This window comes from Diceros bicornis (genome assembly GCF_020826845.1).
Source record: "Diceros bicornis minor isolate mBicDic1 chromosome 30 unlocalized genomic scaffold, mDicBic1.mat.cur SUPER_30_unloc_2, whole genome shotgun sequence".
Classification (NCBI taxonomy): Eukaryota; Metazoa; Chordata; class Mammalia; order Perissodactyla; family Rhinocerotidae; genus Diceros; species Diceros bicornis.
The window spans coordinates 5,564,791-5,583,074 of record NW_026690900.1 but is presented as its reverse complement, the minus strand read 5'-3'; the positions used below and the strand labels follow the sequence as shown (position 1 = coordinate 5,583,074).

The following is an 18,284-nucleotide window of genomic DNA, read 5'->3' as shown; positions in this document are numbered from 1 at the left end:
TTTGAGCACAGAACTGAATATTTTTTAAAAAGACCAATCACATTGTGGGTAAAATGTTTTCCAGAGATGGGAACAATGTAAATAATACAGGGCTGAATACTACGTCTACTTCCCAGTGATGTTGTTGGTTAAAAACAACACAAAACAAATGTTTGGCCTATTATCCCAAGAAAGCTCCCTATACAGAAAAGTACAATACCATGAACATCACTTAACAAACCTTAACACCTAGGAAACAACTTTCAATAAGGTATCTTCTTGTTTTAAGAGCTACTGCCTGCTCACTTATAGAGAGGTTTCACAGAAGGACAAAGTGTACAAAAGGACACTCTTGCCGTCCATATGGATTCCACACTCACCAGAGTAGGCTGGCTTGGAAAACAGGCCGATGCAGGTTCCTCCATGGCTTCAGAGTTGTCCTGCTTACACAACTCCTGATGTGCAGACAGCCTGTGGAATGCTGGAAAATGCAAGGACTTCTGCCTCTGATTCCCCTTTTATTGAGGAAGGGAGTGGATAATCCAATCAGTGGATAATCCAGGGGAGACATCCTGTCTCTTATCAATGGGATTTGAGAGTTTCCTAAAGCTTTATACCTAAAAAATAATGTTGGGTTATTGACACTCTCAGCTACTGTTGGTATGAAAACATTTAATACAATTGTGTGGGGAGGTGGTATTTGCAGTTTCTATCATCATTTTAATGTTTCCTTTTTCTTCCACTAATGATACCTTTGTAAAAATGGGAATGGAAGTTCATATGTACAAAAATGTCCATACCACTTATGTTTTAATAGGAAAAAATAGACTGTGTAAAGGTTTAGCAATAAAAGAATGTCCAAAATATTTATTAACAAGTCTCTAGAATACATCACACAACCATTAACAAGAAATTAGTATTTAGTGCATTTACATCTCTTGCAATTATCAGTAAACTTGTAATTATTTCAACCGTCTTACTCTTTCCCTTCCCTTTGACTTGAATAATTAATGTTCCTTTACTCTCTTTACTTCACTGATGTTGATTTAACTCTTATTATTCCATTATTTCCTCTATAAACTTATTACTTGGAATCATATAGAAATCTTTAATTGCACTAATGGTTAAATCTTGAATCCTTAATATAGTCTAATATGAATAATTACTTTTACCATCTCCCCCAAATGCTAATACCTTCAACACTGTCAATTCTATTTTTAACATTCCTGACATTTGTATTACTGTTTTCCTACATTTTATTCTACGTATATTTTAATCTCCATGAGAGATTTCTAGAATTACTTCACAAAATAAAATTCATTTATATTTATTTATAAATTATCCTTTCCTTTCCTCTTCAGGCCTTCCTGCATTCCTGGTTTTCAAGCTGGGTTAATTTTCCTTTGGATGTGATAACTCACTGCAGTAATTTGTCTAATTCAAGGCTGCTAACAGTGAAAAGTTTCAATTTAAGTTTTTCTAGGACATCTTTATTGGGGCACTATTGCTGCTGGGTGTAGAATTCTGGTTTGACATGAGATTTCTTTTAGCATTTTAAAAATGCTGCTCTGTTGACGTCTATCTTATTTTCTTTATAGTTAGAATCACCAATTGGCCTTTTTCTTGCTTATTTGGCCTCTCTCATCCCTAAAATACTTTACATTAACTTTGGTTTTTAGACCATAGTTTAGTTCACCAATATTTCCTGTGTAGTCACTCTGTTTAGGGAATGTTGAATTAATTGAATCTGTGGATTGATGTCTTTCATCAACTTGGAACATGCTTGTGTATTTTCACTTCTGATATCAATTCCTCCCCACATTCTCTCCACTCTCATTTTAATCACATCCCATGTGTCTTCTAATTCTACCCTGAATTTTCCAATGTCATTTGCCCTATGGTTTTCTTGGGAGATTTGCTCGTGAACTGTCTTCCATTTTAGTAAACCAGCCTTTTGCTGGAATCAATTCCTTCTTAATTACTTAAATTCTTAATTTCAGTTCTAACATAAACACAATATATTGCTTTAATTTATAAAAAAAGAGATAGCAGAGCAGTTTGACAATGAGAAAATGATTTCCTTTTGATGCAATCAAGCTCAAATAGATGGGAGAAAATTATATATTGGATCATATTAAGATATATGAGGAGCCAGTATTCATGAAGATTGACCAGCAAGACAGAGGGGGTGGAAAACCTGAGTATCTTGTTCTTTGTACTGATGTGGACTACATTTTGAAATGATAATATTTAGATTTCTTGGGTTAAAGAAAAACGTTATAAAATCCGGTTTCATCTCTTTGTATTTACTTACTTTAACATGTGTTCTGGAAAATTTAAATAACATAGGTCACGTTGTGATATCTCTGTTGGTCTTGTTTGGATACAGCCATGATGTGATGGTTAATTTTAGCTGTCAACTTGACTAGACTCAGGGGTTCCAAGATAGACTGTGAAGCATTATTGCTGGTTGTGTCTGTGAGAAAGTTTCTGGAAGACATTATCATTTGATTCCATGGTCTGCATAAACAAACCCACCCTCACTAGTGTTGGTGGGCATCATCAAATCTGTTGAGGTCTCAATAGAACAAAAAGCAAAGAATGGCTGAATCCATTGTCTCTTCCTGACCTGGAATGTCCATCTTTTCCTGCAATTGGACATCAGAGGTCCTGGTTCTCAGGCCTTTAGAATTTGACTGAATTATATCACTGGTTTTTCTGGTTCTAAAGCTTGCAGATGGCATATTGTGGGACTCATCAACCTCCATAACCTTGTGAGCCAATTCTTACAATAAATATCCACTTCTATATGTTCATATATATTCTATGGTTCTATTTCTCTGGAGAATCCTGACTAATACACATGGATAACAAAGTGCATATTAAGTGCATATGGAGGAAATTTCCCTAGTCATAGGAGGCTCCCCCAATCCCCAGGAGGAAGCAACTCATCACATCATGGCAGCAGGCATGAGCACGTGAACATACACACACACACACACACAAGAAATTTGAAAATGTGCTCAAACTCAAACTTTCACTCTCTACCTTATTGTTCATCACAGCAGTGATTTGTACATGGCACGTTATACGTCCTTTGCCATTTATTATCTCTGTCCTCCCACTAAGACTAAATCAAACAGGGGCAGTGAGTCTGTTTAGTTATTTTGTAGATCACAGGTTTTACACCAGAGCTTTGCGTGTAGTAAGTGCTCTAAAAATAGAATGACCAAATAGTTTTCCCTCCAAACTGGAACATATCAGGGAATGAAAAGGGTAATATTAATAATTATGATAACACAACAGGAGAAATATGTGCTGAAGACAGAAATGGAGGATTTAAAAGTTAAGATGAACTGATCACTTTCGCATTTTAAACAGATCATTGTGACTAGACTCTCATGATTGGATTACGAGGATAAAGGATTTGGAATCTTAAGCTACTCCTGCTAATTTATTGCAGTGTAGAACCTAAAGGTGGTATCTTTGCACAAGAGTAGTTAAGTGGAGTGGCCGGCCCCATGGCTTAGTGGTTAAGTGTGTGTGCTCTGCTGCTGGCGACTGTGGTTCAGAACCCCAGGTGGGCTTCTCCAGCCATGCTGAGGCTGGGTCCCACATACAGCAACTAGAAGGATGTGCAACTATGACATACAACTATCTGCTGGGGCTTTGGGGAAAAAAGGAGGTCTGGCAATAGATGTTAGCTCAGAGCCGGTCTTCCTCAGCAAAAAGAGGAGGATTAGCATGGATGTTTGCTCAGGGCTGATCTTCCTCGGGCAAAAAAATAGAGTAGTTAAGTGGATGGATTTAAAATATTTCATGAAGCAATGTTTTATTGTTTGAATTTTATATGTATATGAATATAATTTATATATTGTACACATAATACATATGAGCCCTTTTTGTGTGCAAAGCCATATGTGAACATTATTGTGGGAGAATTTGGAAAATCCACATTAGTCTTGTCTTCATGAAATGACGAATTTAGTGAGAAAGAACTAAATTTTGAAATAAATAAATAATAATGCACATATAACTAAAATAGAAAAAAAATCAACAGAGAGGAAAAATGGAGTTTTGTAATTTAGGTTACTGGAGCAGGAGTGTTCATTGTCTGGAAGTGATATTTTGTATGAGGTCTGAAAGATGAGTAGAAATAAATCAGAAATGGATAACCAGTAGGTAGATTCAGAAGGGTGGATGGATGGTTCATTGATATGTGAGTGTGGGGTGGCAGGGTGTCCAGAGTGACACCCAGGGGTAGACAGGTTTTACCAAAAAGAAGTGAGTTTGGGGACACTGAGAGAGAAGCCAATTATTTGGGTAAGTGACTTGTTCAACTTGGGACCTGGTCACTGTGAGTTGAGTCATCACTGATGTGGTGAATGGGCAGGTAGATAAATGGGTCTGGGCTTCAGAGTTAGGTCTCTGCTGATTCTTTGGACGTGTTTGGCTCATTAATGGTATTTGAAGCCAGGGAAATGGATGGGGTTACCCCAGAAGGAGGGTGCAGATGGGGAACATGTGTCAGATCAGGGTTGACTTCTGAAGCATCAGTCATTGTGGGGTGGTCATAAAGAGAAGCCTGGAAGTTGCTCGGGAAGTTTAGACAGGCAAAAGCAGGACAGTGTAGGGTGGTGGATCCCAAGGACAAAACGGCTTTTAAAAGGACATTGGAGTCCGCAATGTCACGTGCTACTGCAGAGCATGTCAGAAAAATCATGAAAACTCCCCAGTGGATTAGTAAGAGACATGGCTTGTGAGGTTAGCAGAAGAAGCATCCACAGAATGGGGATGGGATTGGGTGGGCACTGTGGAAACAGAGGCATTGGGATATATGTGACATTTTCACAATGGATCCCTGGCAGGAGGAGGAGAGGAGGGGTGTGGAGGGTGAGGACTATTAGGAATGCTGGCTAAGAGATTGGTTTGTAGATGGTAGAGATTTGTGCATATTTGAAACTTGAGGGATGATTCCAGTAGGGAAGTTATGGAAAGCACAACAAATAGTGAGGGCATAATGTCATTGAAATGGAAGGATAAGATAAAAATCAGAGTGGTTTCAGCCAAAAAATCAATTTCTTTGGATATAACAACAGAAAAGCCATGATAAATGTATTCCTTATGAGGAATATTTGTAGGTCTGATGACTAGAAAGTGAAATAGTTCTTGTTCGGTGGTTAACAATTTATCTGTGAAATATGGAGGAGGTCGGAATATAGAGATTTATGGAACTCAAGAAATGGAAAGAAATGAGCAGAGCATTCAGGAAGCATTAGAGGAATGCATATAGATCCATTGGTTGCTGTTGATTCTCTGTTGGGATCCACAAGCTACTGGCGGATTCTCTGTTCAGTGCAAGTGTCAACATGGCATGGCAGGTATTTGAAATCATCTGAAGTCTGCAGGGTGGATATGATGGCAATAAAGAATCTGGGAGTATGGTCAGTGGATGATTGAAATGATGGACTGTGAATCTGAGATTACTAGAAAGGATTATGAGAAGAATAGAAAGAGAGGCTTGTGAAGATATTCCTACTGGAGTAATCTAGTTTATTGAAGAATGGTTATTTAGAGTGGATTTCTTTGTGTAAAAACTGGAAATGTGGAAATTTGTAGTGGGAATATGGTGTTTGTGAATTATTGATTTGTGAGCAGGAGAATTTTGGGTGAAGATAGGATCGGGGTGTGGAAGTGAATGACTAAGGATGGAGTAGTGAATAATTTAATTAGAGGTGAGGCACTGAAAGGAGCTCTGGAGTTCTTGGAACTCTGTGTCCCAATAACAGTGGGCTGTGGGGCACCAGCATGTGTGTATTTGACCATGACAGAGAGAGGAGGAGAGGAACGTCCTGAAGCAAGATGGCGGAGGGAAGTTGGTCTGGATTTGACACTGGATAATGACCTTGAGCTTTCTGTCCTTGTCTCACATCAGCTTGATGATGTCACTGAATCCTGTTCTCCACGTGTGGTCCCTGTACCAGCAGCTCAACATCACCTCTTAGAAATGAAAATTCTCCATTCCTTCCCCAGACCTATTTGGGTTGAGATCCAACAATCTGAGATTTAAAAACCCTCCAATGATTGTGATGCACAGTGTGATTTGAGACACATGTCTCCAGGGAGAGAAGGAGGGTGGAATATCCACGTGAACTGAGAAGATTCTCCATGGATGGTAGTCTTCATCCTCCATTTTGTTGAAATTTCACATTTAATTTTGTTTTGAAAGATAAAGCTCCAAAAATATTCCCCGAATTCATAGTGGAAACAGTAAGACCATGAAACTAAACCTATTCAGAAAACTGAAGATCTATGCACCCTGAAGCCTAAGCAGCTGCATATTCCAGAGGCCAGTTACTGGAATAACTTCCCATCCTGGCGGTGAGGTCAGGTGCAGTCAGTGGGAGGAGATCCTGGAGAAGCCGCAGCAAGTCTGTGGATACAGTAGACTGCAGGGACTCCAGGCCTGTAGCAGTGAAGGAGAACTCTTAAGTTCTTTGGAGTCGCAAATACCTTCGAAACAGTCACACAGGCTGGTCCATGTGAATCCGTGGACCACGCCTGGGCTGAGGCATCTGCACACCAGCCCTGAGCCCACCCGGGCCACTGTCAATATTGGGCAGAGATGAGTCCAGGATTGAGTCTGGGTCTCTCACAGACCCTCTGCAGGCAACAGGCATCTTCTAGAGATATCAGGAGACAGACACAGAAAGTGAAGAAAAGCATGGGAGAGACTGACTGTGGTCTTGAGGACAGACGAGATTGCCGTGGAGGCAGAGAGAGCAAGGAGCAAAGAAAGGCATCCTGAAAAAACACAGTAAGGAAAGCAACATCGGTGCTGAAGAAAAGGAGAGTGGTGCCGTTGAGAAATTCCCCATGAGACAGGCTTGACTCTCGCAACATCTCTTTGTAACGCCCATCATGATCTTGACCTTTCATGGTAAACCTCAATTTTTCTTTACCATGATTTTTCTCCTTTTCATATTAAAATTGATAGGATAATTGAAGCTGAAGTATTAGTGTTTTGAACTTTCATTTGTTTTTTCTAGAACTTACTTCATCACTTCAATGAAGTGATGATACCTACTAGAATGAGATTTGTCTTTGAATGTATATTACATCCGATCCCATAAATTTTTATTATGATTTTGCATGTAATTTTTTTTTTTTTGCAGAGAAAGATTCACCCTGAGCTAACATTTGTTGCCAATCTTCCTCTACTTTTTGTGTGGATCACCATCACGGCATGGCTGATAATGAGTATTGTAGGTCCATGCCTAGTAACTGAACCTGGGCCACCAAAGCAGAACATGCCAAACTTAACCACTCAGCCAGGGGACAGCACGATGATTTCACATCTAATTATAACATAAAATCCATCAATCTTTCTCTTCATTGTCACATGGTAATTCAGACATAGGTTCTTTCTATATCATGAATTAAGTATCTCTTATCTGTTACCTGGCAAACTTGTGTAGCTTTGATTTTGGAATCTCCAGAATAAGCATACCCCCTGGGGGCATTATTTTCCACTTAGAGAACCTTGGCAGCAGGCTCTTTGTCTTCCTTCCCACACTAGATCCAGAGTCGTGGAAAAGTTTGCCTTGCACACAGCACAGAGCACATAGGAATTACTCAACAAATACGTGATAAGTGAATATTTGGTGGCATCATCAGGTCATTCACAGAGGCCAGACTGAGAGAGAGCTTCCTTAGGTCAGGAAGGAGAAGCATTCCTTTATATTTGTGATGTTTTAATTTGTAACATTGTAATGTGAACACCAAATATACTGTTTTTATCAAAATTGTGTTCTGAAGATTTTCAAAAATCTCTAAAATTCAGAGTAGAGAAAAATCAATCTCTGTGAACCTGTTACTTGCTTCAAAGATTGTCAACTCGTATACCATCTGGCTTTGATTATCCTCACACCAATACCCCAAGAATTAACCAGAGGAGATGGCTGAGAGCACATCACTTCAGCTGTAAATATTTCAGTTTTTCTTACAGATGAGGGTTTTTTGGAACACAAACACAATAACGTTATCACACACCAAAATAAATATCATTTGGATAATCAACTATCTAGTCAGTATCCAAAGTCTCCCAGTTTTGTCAAGGTTATTTCCTGGTTTTACATTTTATTTGAGTCAGGATCTTAATGAAACCCTTCTTTTGCAATTGGTTGATCTGTTTCTGAAGTCACTTTTAATCTCTTAGTAGTTCATGCATCTTGGGATTTGGGTGGGATATGAGTGTGTGTGTTTGTGTTGTCTACACTGATGTGTGAATTCTTTCTTTCCTGGATGGCAGTGCCCTGAAAGGAAGGACCTGGGCTGTGGGAACCAGAATTTCTACTCTGCTTCTGGCTGAACTGAAAAGGCCTCCCTGGGTGACACTTGCAGCCTTCAGAAAGGAGGGCGATGTAGTACCAAGGAATTCAAGACAATGGCCCTTGTCTTATAGGGTGTTTCCAGGGCATGATGTTCAAAATGCCGGGTGCTAACCCTTTAGCTCCAGGTCGTCGGGTTGGTTCTAGGCATGAGTTCTGAGCAGTGTCTGTTAACCACCCACATGGGGAGCATTTCAGCATTTTATTTGGTAAGGTTGTGTCTGTTGTGTCTAAGATTGGTGGCATTCCCCTGCTGGACCAACTTCTATACCTGCCCCTCTCCTGCCTCATCTTTCAAAACTCCCAACAGGAAAGTTTCACATCCCTGTAACACAAATCCACATAACCACAGCACAGACTGTGGAAAAGAACACAGCCGTCCCAGGGGCTATGTGCTCTATGCCCTCAAGCCCAGCAGCCCCTTTGGGACAAGTCAGTAACAACAGGAGTGTGTAAACTAATGATTGAGACCAGGGACCTCAGAACCACATTCACCCAGATGTCCCAGGGCAGCAAGGGATGGTGTTGGTCATTCAGTGGACAGGATTAAGGTCTACTAGTAAACCAGAGCTTGCCCCTGATCCATCAGGCCCAGCTGGGGAGGAATGGCCATGATGTACATGACAGAGAGGCTGGGGGCCATCTAGGGAATTTCTGCCCAAAAAGAATCATACAAGGAAATGCAGGGATGTTGGAAATCCTAGTTCATTGGGAGCAGTTAGGTTTATGGAACAAAGTCCTTTTGTAGTTTTACAAGGTGCAACATAAATCTTTCCCTCTGAATATGAAATAAGCGGGAAAAGGACTTCCAAGGGCATGGGTCAGGATCACAGGAGGATTCCAATCTAGACAAAGGGTGAATGGGGAGCCCTAGAGGCGGCCTGATGGTGATGTCCTGTGGGCCCATAGTCCATTTGCACATAGTCTTCCTCTGTCCTTGTCCGTTACACATGCAAACTTTTATCTTTTTACATTTTTTTTCTCGTTTAGTGTTGCTCTAAATCCAGAGACTGGTTAGAAAATGGCAAGTTCCAATATCTGATCAAAGAAACCTCAACAAGAGAAGCAAAAAACATTCCTTATTCCTGGAAAGCTGTAGAAAGACAGCCACTGTCCTGGGGAAGGACATGGTCCTGGTAGGTGCTATTTGAAAGACACCCACATTTCAGTGGTTATTGCTCTGCCTGGGAAAGTCCCTCCAACCTCTACCTCCAGGGAGATCTGAGGGGCTATCTCTGCTCCTGGCCCAGGTGAACCACACAGAAATGCACCTGTCCTCTGAGAAAGGGGGACTTGAGGGTTTCATTCAGTAGCCAGGGAGGAGGCTGGCCCTCCTCCCTTCTGCCACATACAATAAGCTGTGACCATACACAAGTTCTTAATTCAAGGAGGAAAGTGAGATTCTGTGTCTCATTTACATGAGCATAAGAAGTGAAAGAACCACACCACAACACCCAGGCTGTGACAGAAAGAGGATATAATGTAAGAGTCAAATCTACCATTTACTAGTAAAGAAATAATATCACTCCTCCCCAATCGGTTAACAGTCGCTGGGGTGCAGATGTCAGGGAGTTGGAGGGGGTGGTGCCCTCCCTCTGGGGCTTTAGGGGAAACCAGGGAAAGTCTTAGGATGTCCTCATTCACTCAGGGTGGGAAGAGCTGGCCCGGTACACCCCGAGAGCGCCAGTGTCCCTGCTGGTCAAGAGGAGCTGCACTTGTGGTCTCCAGAGTGTGATGGCTCATTGCCAAATGCGTGGCGGCTGAAGAGAAGAAACAGACAATTTTGGGGTACCTCCCTGAGATTCATGGCACACCTCCCTGCCCCCCTGCACTCTGATCCAAACCCTGTGCCATGTGCTGAGTCCATCAACAGCACCCCGTTTGTCCCTGATGCAGGAGGCATCATTTAGCATCACCCATTTCAGAGGATGCAACTGAATCCCAGAGAGGAGAGGGGAGCGGCCCATCCCAGGCCTGGTCAGCAGTGGAGCTGGGATCCAGGCCCATGCTTAGCCTGAAGCTGTACTGAGCCACTGGATTCAGTTGCTGCTGGTCCCAACACTCACTCGGCCCTAAACTGGAGGATATCTGGTTCCTCTTTCTCTTGAAGAGCCACATTTTGCTCGCCTTCTGGTGTGCGGGCTCCAGCTGGCAGGAGACCCAATAGCTACAGGACAGAGTGGACCTGTGAACTACCAGGAGACCCAGTAGCTACAGGACAGAGTGGACCTGTGAGCTACCAGGAGCCACACCTCAGGTGCCCCTCCCAGAGCCTGCCAGCAGCTGAGTCCCAGTGCCCCATGGGTCACCACGCTACGACTTCTGAGGCTGATTAGCGAGCCAGGCCACAGGCTCTGGAGCTGGCCATCAGAGAGAGTCTGCCCTGCCCTCACCCAACTCCTGTCCCCCTCACCTCTCATGGACACTGATGGGCTCCATGGCCTGGAACGAGGCCCCAAATCGCTCTTAGGCCTCCAGGTCATACGCATTTGCAGCCTGCTGGAGCAGCTTGATCCTCCTGATGACTTTGCATTTCTGCGAGGAAGGACAAGGTGCAGACAGGGCTTGGGTGGGGAACCCTGCCAGGGACTTGTGCGGAGTGAGGATCTGGTTTGGGGTCTGTGCTCACTCGGGAACCCTCCTTCCTTCCCACTCCATTCAGGACTTGCCTGTCCTCACAGTTGGCTTGAATTAGTTCCTCATCCAGGAAGGTGTCCTTGATGCCAAGCCCCCCCTCGCACCCACCAACGTGATGGGATACCCAGCTTTGTGGATTTGACCCAAGGGATGAGGCCAGAGAATGTCTTGCTAGGGGAGGTCTGTGATTTCCACTTCCCCACCCTCCCCACAGCTGCTCACCTCACACCATTTCTGGAAGTTGGACCGATTTCCCTGGAAGGGAGACAGCCAATGTCCATCAGAAACAGCCCCCTAAGCCCATAACTAACTCCCATCACACCCCTTCTCAGGTTGCAGGAACGTCAGGGCCCAGCAGAGGGCAGATCTTCCACAAAGAGAACTTGACACTGGGCCAGGCTCTGGGCTCCAGAGCAGGAGGGACAGGGGAGCTGAGCCCAGAGACCTTGTGTAGCCCACCCTCTCTGATGACAGATGGGGAGACTGAGGCCTCAGGGAGGAAGGGACAGCTGGACCACAGAAGTGCTTCCTCACTTGCAGGGGCTGATGGCACTCCCCCAGGGGCAGGGCCTGAGGGGGAGGCTGAGTGCAGCTCAGACACAGCCTCCTGCAGCTCTGCAGACAGGCAGCTCTGAGCTTCACCAGCCCAAGGAGCCTAGTGGGGGGCTTATGCGGAGCGTCTATTCATGCATTGCTAAGATGGGCCTGACTCCCCAGCTCCCAGGGGTGGCCATGGGTCTCTCATGAGAGAAGGTTTGACAGATACTGATAGCTCAGGGCCCAGTGCAGGACTCTCGCCTCCCAAACCTCAGGATCCTGCTCCCTGGCCCCACCTCCAGGCTCACTCACTTCCAGATCATCCTCCATCCCAATGTCCAGCAGCTTCAGGTGATAGAGGAACGTGCCCAGGAAGGGGACGACACCCTGTGAAATCAGGGTGGGAGTGGTGAGATGAGTCCCACCTCTCAGGTGCCCCCATGGACCCTCCCCCAAATCCCTTCACCCCAGCCTCCTGCCCACCACAGACTCCCACAGAGAGCAGCCTAGGACCCTCAGCGGCCTCCCCTCAGTTACCCCCTCCAGGACCACACAACTTCCCCAGTCACCTCCTATGGGCGGCTTTTGGCAAATCCCAGGGTATGTGCTCCCTGCCCCTCCCTTCTCTAATTCATCCTGGGCCCTACCCTCCCAGGTCACCTCCTGGTCACTTCCAGGGCAGGCATTTGAGGCTCTGGGGCTCCAGGATCTTGGCTGGAGGAGGAGGGAGCCCTCTCTTAGGGAGGCCTCAAGCCGTGAGGAGAGAGACATCCTCCTCTGACACCCTCCCGCTCAGGCCCCCTCACCTGCTGCTGCGGCCTCTCCTGGGCTCCCTGGGGATCCATCTCTAGGGTGTCCCACACAGAGGTCACCTCCTGCAGGGTCAAGGACAGGCTCAGGGAGGCCATGCTCCCTTCCCCGTGTCTCCCAGGCCCCTGATCCTAAACCCCGGACATCTGGTGTCTATGGCTGTTCCCATTCCAGAGTACTCTGATTCTAAATCACTCCTATCTCCAACACTCTCTCTTCTGTGTCCTCAGGCCTGCCCAGGCCCCTAAGCCTCTCTCCTCATCAGGAAAGTGTGAGGAGGACTCCCATGCCTCCCAGGGTCCCCTGAGGACTCAGTGTCATCTGACTGTCACCAGTACTCTCCCCTCCCCCCTCGAGGAGGAGGAGCACAAAGCTCCTGCACATTCCTCTCCCCCTTGTACCTCATCACCCCTGTGAGGCCTGCACCACAGACCATCTCCCTCCATTTCCCAGATGAGGAGACCGAGGCCCACAGAGGGGCAGTTACTTGCTCAGGGGCCCACAGAGGGGACCGCCACCCACTAGTGAAAGGGTCTGGCCCCCGGCCTTCACTCTTCCTCCAGACACACCTCTGACCAAGGTCCTGTCCTCTGGACTCTCACGGTGTGTTGAGGCCCTCAGTCAGCCTGAGCCATGGATCGGGAGGCACAAGGTGTCTCGGGGTCCTATCCAAGTGGATTCTGTATTTTCCAGCCCCCTGGGATTCTCTGACACCAGGCTGGACCTGAGGCCATGCCAAAGGCCTCAGCTCCCCAAGATCCCCTCAGGATGAACCCTGCACAGAACTCCTCCTTTATTCACTCAGGAAGGGCACTCCCTTGTGCCACATCTGAGTGACAGTGTAGGGTGTGACCATGGCGCTGTGTAATGGTGACATTTGAATCATTTTTTTACTTGGAAACTTCTAACGTCCTGTCAGGAAGATCCATTAAGGATCTGTAGGTTCCCCGATAATTCTCATTGCCATCTGGGGCGTATCTTTGTCAACCAGGCACCGGGCGAGACTCACTGGTTTGTCAGCAGTGACCACTATAAGGTTAGGTCGCACACTCCCAGAGAGCACACAGTTCTGTCCCAGATCCAACATTTGGCCCAAGGCTGGGCAGCCCCTGTGTCCACAAGGCCTGTGTGACCTCACAGTGCCCATAACTGGAGCAGGCAGAGTGCCCTCTCCTGCGAGGTGCAGTGAAGACAGAAGGAGCAGCAGAGGCGTGGCTTCCTGAGGACAGGCTGGACTGCTGTAGGAAAAAAGGAACCCCCACCCACTCCATCCACCCACCAGCCTGGAGGAAGAGGGTCAGCTGATGGGTCCGCATGGAAGCCACAGATCTGCTCATTCTGCCAGCTCCTCACCTCCTGGAACAGTCCAGGCGACACCACTGTATCCTGTGACCAAGGCCTCCTGACCCAAACAGTCCCCACCAGCCCCTGCAGCTCACACCCCCTGCTTCCTGTCAAGCTGGACAAGACAGACCGTTATTTCTCATGGAACTTTAAGTGAAAAACTTACCAGAGCACATCCTGCCTGGTCTCTCCCCCCTCCACCTCCCCTCCTTCCTCATCTCCAGCCTCCATTCACCTCCTTGAGCAGCTTCTTGCTCTCCCACTGGCTTGTTTTCATCAACTTTTTAAGTTTTGTCCAGTTCTTCCTGAGAAGGGAAAAAAGGAAAGAAACACTATGGAGTGGTTTGAGGGTAAATCCCTTTTGTTTGAAAACCCAGAAGATCCAGACAGCCTGGATGAGTGTTTTCACTGTGTCCTCTGAGCCCTGAGGTGTCTGGGACTGGGGAGGGGGCTCTCTTATTGTTACCTGGGGCCTCCATTATCTTATCTTCTCAGGAGATGTGATTTAAACAGTCTTAATTTCATGTGGACAGAGAGTTCTGTTGCTGAAAACACTTGAAAATCTTCAATTTGGCTCAAGCCAGGATCTGTCACTTAGGGAAACTGATTCCTGAAGCAGAACCACAGGCCTAAGTTTTCAGAAAGACTCCAAGCCTTCCAAACAGGTTAGACCCTATCGCCAGGGTTTGCTGTCTCTCAGGAGGTCCCAACTGACTGAAGGGCAATGCCAGCTCTGTGTGGGGTCTGGTCCACCCAGGTGGTGCTAGCATGGAGAGAGTCCTACCCACCTGGATACCCATCTCCATGTCTCTTTTAAACGCTGAATGGAGGGGCTCTGCAGAGCCCAGCGGATCACATGGAGTGAGGAAAGGTTCCTCAGGCCTTGGCATTCCTGGGGAAGGGAAGAGGATGAGTTTTGAGGGGGAGCTGGAGCCCTGCTTCCTCTGGCTTCTGTCGCCTCATTGACATCTCCTGTCCTGGATGAGACAGCAGTTCAGGGAACCCGGGAAAGGCACAGCTGGAACATGATGAGGAATACTTCCAGGAGGAGGATTTTAGCTCAAGCCCAGGAAGGAGATCAGGAAGGGGTGAGCTTCCCACCATTGGGTCCAGGAGTCAGGTCATCGAGGCACTGGCTGGAGGGGCCTAAGGATTGTGAAATGGCTCAGACCACAGACTTCAAACATGAGAGCTGAGAAAGGAGAAGGGGCAGTTCCCCTGACTCCAGAGAGGGGCTCTCAGGGCCTCCCTCATCTTACCCTGGCCATCTGGATTCAGAACTCCACCACCCTGGCCCTGTCCTGGACCGTCATGCTCGGGTCCCCAATGCAGGTGGTGACGACACATTTGATCATTCTGTTAAAGTGGGTCTTGTTGGCATGGATGGTGGGTGCCAGATGCTCATTACCCCTGTTGTCACACTGGGACCAGATGGAGTCCAGGAAGTCGTGGGGCATCACTTTCTTAAAGAGATCCTGGGCAGGACAGGGAGTATCACCCAGACCTGCCACAGCCCAGCTCAGTGTCTGTATCCCCCAGTCCAAGGCCGGGTCAGAGGTTAGAGCTGGATCTCAGGAAGCTGATAATGCGACCTGAGGCTTGTGGGAGTCCCTGGGTGTTGCCTGTGTCCCCTGAGGGCACCCAGCACAGGATGACCCAGGACATGTTACTGTGGTGCAGGGAAGTGGGATTTTCTCGCTGCCCAGTCTCACTTCCTCCAAGCACCAGAACAAGGCTCCTGCTTGACCATCTCTAGGGGCATCTCCCACCCATTCTGACCATCCTAGGGTCTGTCTCCTCTTTCAGGTGCACATTTCCCCAAGGCAGCAACAACCACGGGCATTGTTTGTCTTACTTGTAGTCATGTACACATGAGGTGCCTAATTAGTGCTGAGGCTGTTGAGGCCTCCTGGGCAAATGAGTGAACTACCCAGGACAAGACAGCACTTCAGTGTGCTCCCCTCCCCCACCAAAGCGCAGACTCTGCCCAACGTCCTCTCTGCTTCAACTCGTCCATCTGCACAGCCACTCTGCATGGCAGCTGCTCTCAGTGTCCAGCTCTACTGTCCACATGAGGACAGCAAATGCTTGGGAGTTAAGAAGTCTGCTCAGGTCACATGAGGGTAAGCAGGGAAGCTGGACTGAGATCACGGGATTTTGGATCAGGAAATGTCAGGTGTGGGTCAGCTCATGGCACAGCGAAGGCCGACCCCACCTGCCATGAGAGCCCCGCTGCTCACCACATCCATCAGTGTCAACTGCTCTGCCACCAGCCGGGGAGGGAACTCCAAGAAGTCAGGCTTCTCCTCCCTCAACAGGTTCTTGCTTGTCACATCCCAGGGGCAGGCGGGCTCTGGGGCTGGATCTGGCTCTGCTGTTATCTCTCCAGGTAGAGTGAGGATTCTCCCTGGAGCCAATAGTCCAGCTTGCTCCAGCTCAGGAGCTGGCACTGGGGCTGGAGCTAATGTTGGTGGTGGCTCTGGCCCTGGAGGGACTGATGGAGGTGACACTGGCTCCAGCTGTAGCACAGGTGGTGGAACTAAAGCTGGAGCTGGATCTAGCCATGGAGCTGGCCCTTGTTCTGGCTCTGGAGCTGGAGGGAGCTCTGGAGATGATACTGCAGCAGGAGAAAGAAACAGTGTCTCTCAAGTAGCTGACTTGCCCGGTCCCTGTCAATGTCAGGCAAGACCCCACTGCCTTTAAGGGAAACTAGAATTTGAAGATCCCGCAAATCATCTTCCCAGACTGCAGTCTGCTCACCTTCCAGATCTGCCACAATGGGCCTTGGATGCTCCAGCTGGACCTGGAGAAAAGTAGGAGTGGCCCCCCAGCTCCGAGCCAGGCAAGCTGAGATGCAGAGATGTCAGCTTCATCCTGAAGCAGGGAAAGTGCAGGGGTTCCCAGAAATCCTGCCCTGGGTCCAGGCAGGTTCCCACCAGAGAAGAGATGGCACTGGGGGAGGCAATTTGGCAACAGAGTCAGAGGCCTGGCCTTTCCCTCCACACTTCTCATGCAAGACACCGATGCCTGCCCCTTCCCATCCTGGCGATGAGCCCCTGCTCATCCAGCACGTTGAACACAGAGCCTGTCGTGACTCTCTTCCTGCTGACATTCTTCTCCTGAAGGGCCGGGACACAGCCCAGCCCAACCTCCATGTACTTGTGCAACTGGATTGAGCAGAGACCGGTTTTTGAGTGGGTTATTCACAGACCTCCTGTCTTGGCCTGGAGGTGGTGGTCAGAAGAGGTGGATATGGAGAAGAGGAGACAGATTAAGATGGGTGTGTGATGGGAATGAGTCTCTTGGAGACAACTCAGCCTAGCCACCCCTCTGCTTCCCAGGGGTCCTGGCACCCATCCATAGCTCTTTGACTTCTGTCTTCCTGGAGTGGAAGCCACCAGACCTCAGCCTTCCCTTGGGAATCAAAAGATGTGTGAGACGCAAGGTTCTGACAGGCCCGCCCCAGCCACAGCCCCCATCTCTCCCTCCACACATTGTTCAGTAGAGACAGGAAGCCCTTCTTCTGGACCCAAAGACCACTCACTTTTTTAGATGGTCCTGTGCTCTGCCCTCCTGGATGGAATAAGGGAAGATGCCTCCAGCTATAAAGGAGGCTATCAGGGCATCACTTGGGATGTACCATGGAAGACCGGACCTGCAAAAGATGTCTAATGTCACTGTCTGACTCTCAGACGACAACTGAGGCACAGCAATTATGTCTCCTTCATTCACTGACTTTACTAAGTGTCTCCAAAAGTCCTGCATGTAGTAGGTGCTTAATCTACACAGTTGAATGAATGAAGTGCAGCCAGACCATCCCAGACACTTGAGTGGGCATAGGGCCTCTCTGCTGCCCCAGAGATCCTTAATTGGCTACCCCAAGGAAAAGGATCAGGACCAGCTGCATGGAATATCAACTCCTTGACAGGGTGATTTCCATGTGATTTTCCCACACTCAGAAAGGCCACATCCTAGAGATCAGTGAGGCAGACTACTTTTCACGGCAAAGAGAAAAATAAACACCATGGACAACCACAGCACGTCCACAGCCCTCTCTGTAGATCCAGGCACCAGGTAAGCACCTGCCATTGCTGATCCCATTAGTCCCTACAAGATCACCATGAAATTTATCCTCTCCGCCCCCCACTTTCCAGAAGAGCAAACTGAGACTCAGAGAGATGTGGGGATTTGCCCAAGGTACACAGCTAGCAGTGGGCAGAGTCACCACTGTGCTGAGGAGGGAGCGGCTACTCACCTAGTAAACAGCTGGTCCAGGACCTGATGTGTTGTGTCTAAGGCCGAGTAGTTGACCATGAAGGTGGTGAAGCTGGACGTGTTCCTACTCAGGAAAGCTGGTGCCATGGACTCTGTCAGCTTCTCCATCATGCCTGCCTGGAGGGCACGCATCCTGCAGGCCTCATTTAAATTCACAGTGAACTCATCCTCACACTGGGGGAGAGAAGGAGGGACATACAGTAAGTGATATCACAGTGAACCACCAGGAGGACTGAGGTGACTTTCTACCCTCTTATGTAGCTGGTGGGGAGGAGTGGAGGTCCAGATTCCTTTGAGAGTGGGACTATGGGG

At 47.5% G+C, this 18,284-nt stretch overlaps 1 long non-coding RNA gene across 1 annotated transcript; it reads right to left on the bottom strand.

The window, feature by feature from the left end:
- Positions 1–11,157: 11,157 nt before the first annotated feature.
- LOC131402117 (uncharacterized) lies at positions 11,158–15,133 on the bottom strand. The gene is made up of 4 exons (XR_009218295.1): positions 14,957–15,133; positions 13,899–14,002; positions 11,856–11,930; positions 11,158–11,261 (listed from the first exon to the last, which is right to left on the bottom strand). It is a non-coding gene; the product is annotated as an uncharacterized LOC131402117 (long non-coding RNA).
- Positions 15,134–18,284: the final 3,151 nt, after the last annotated feature.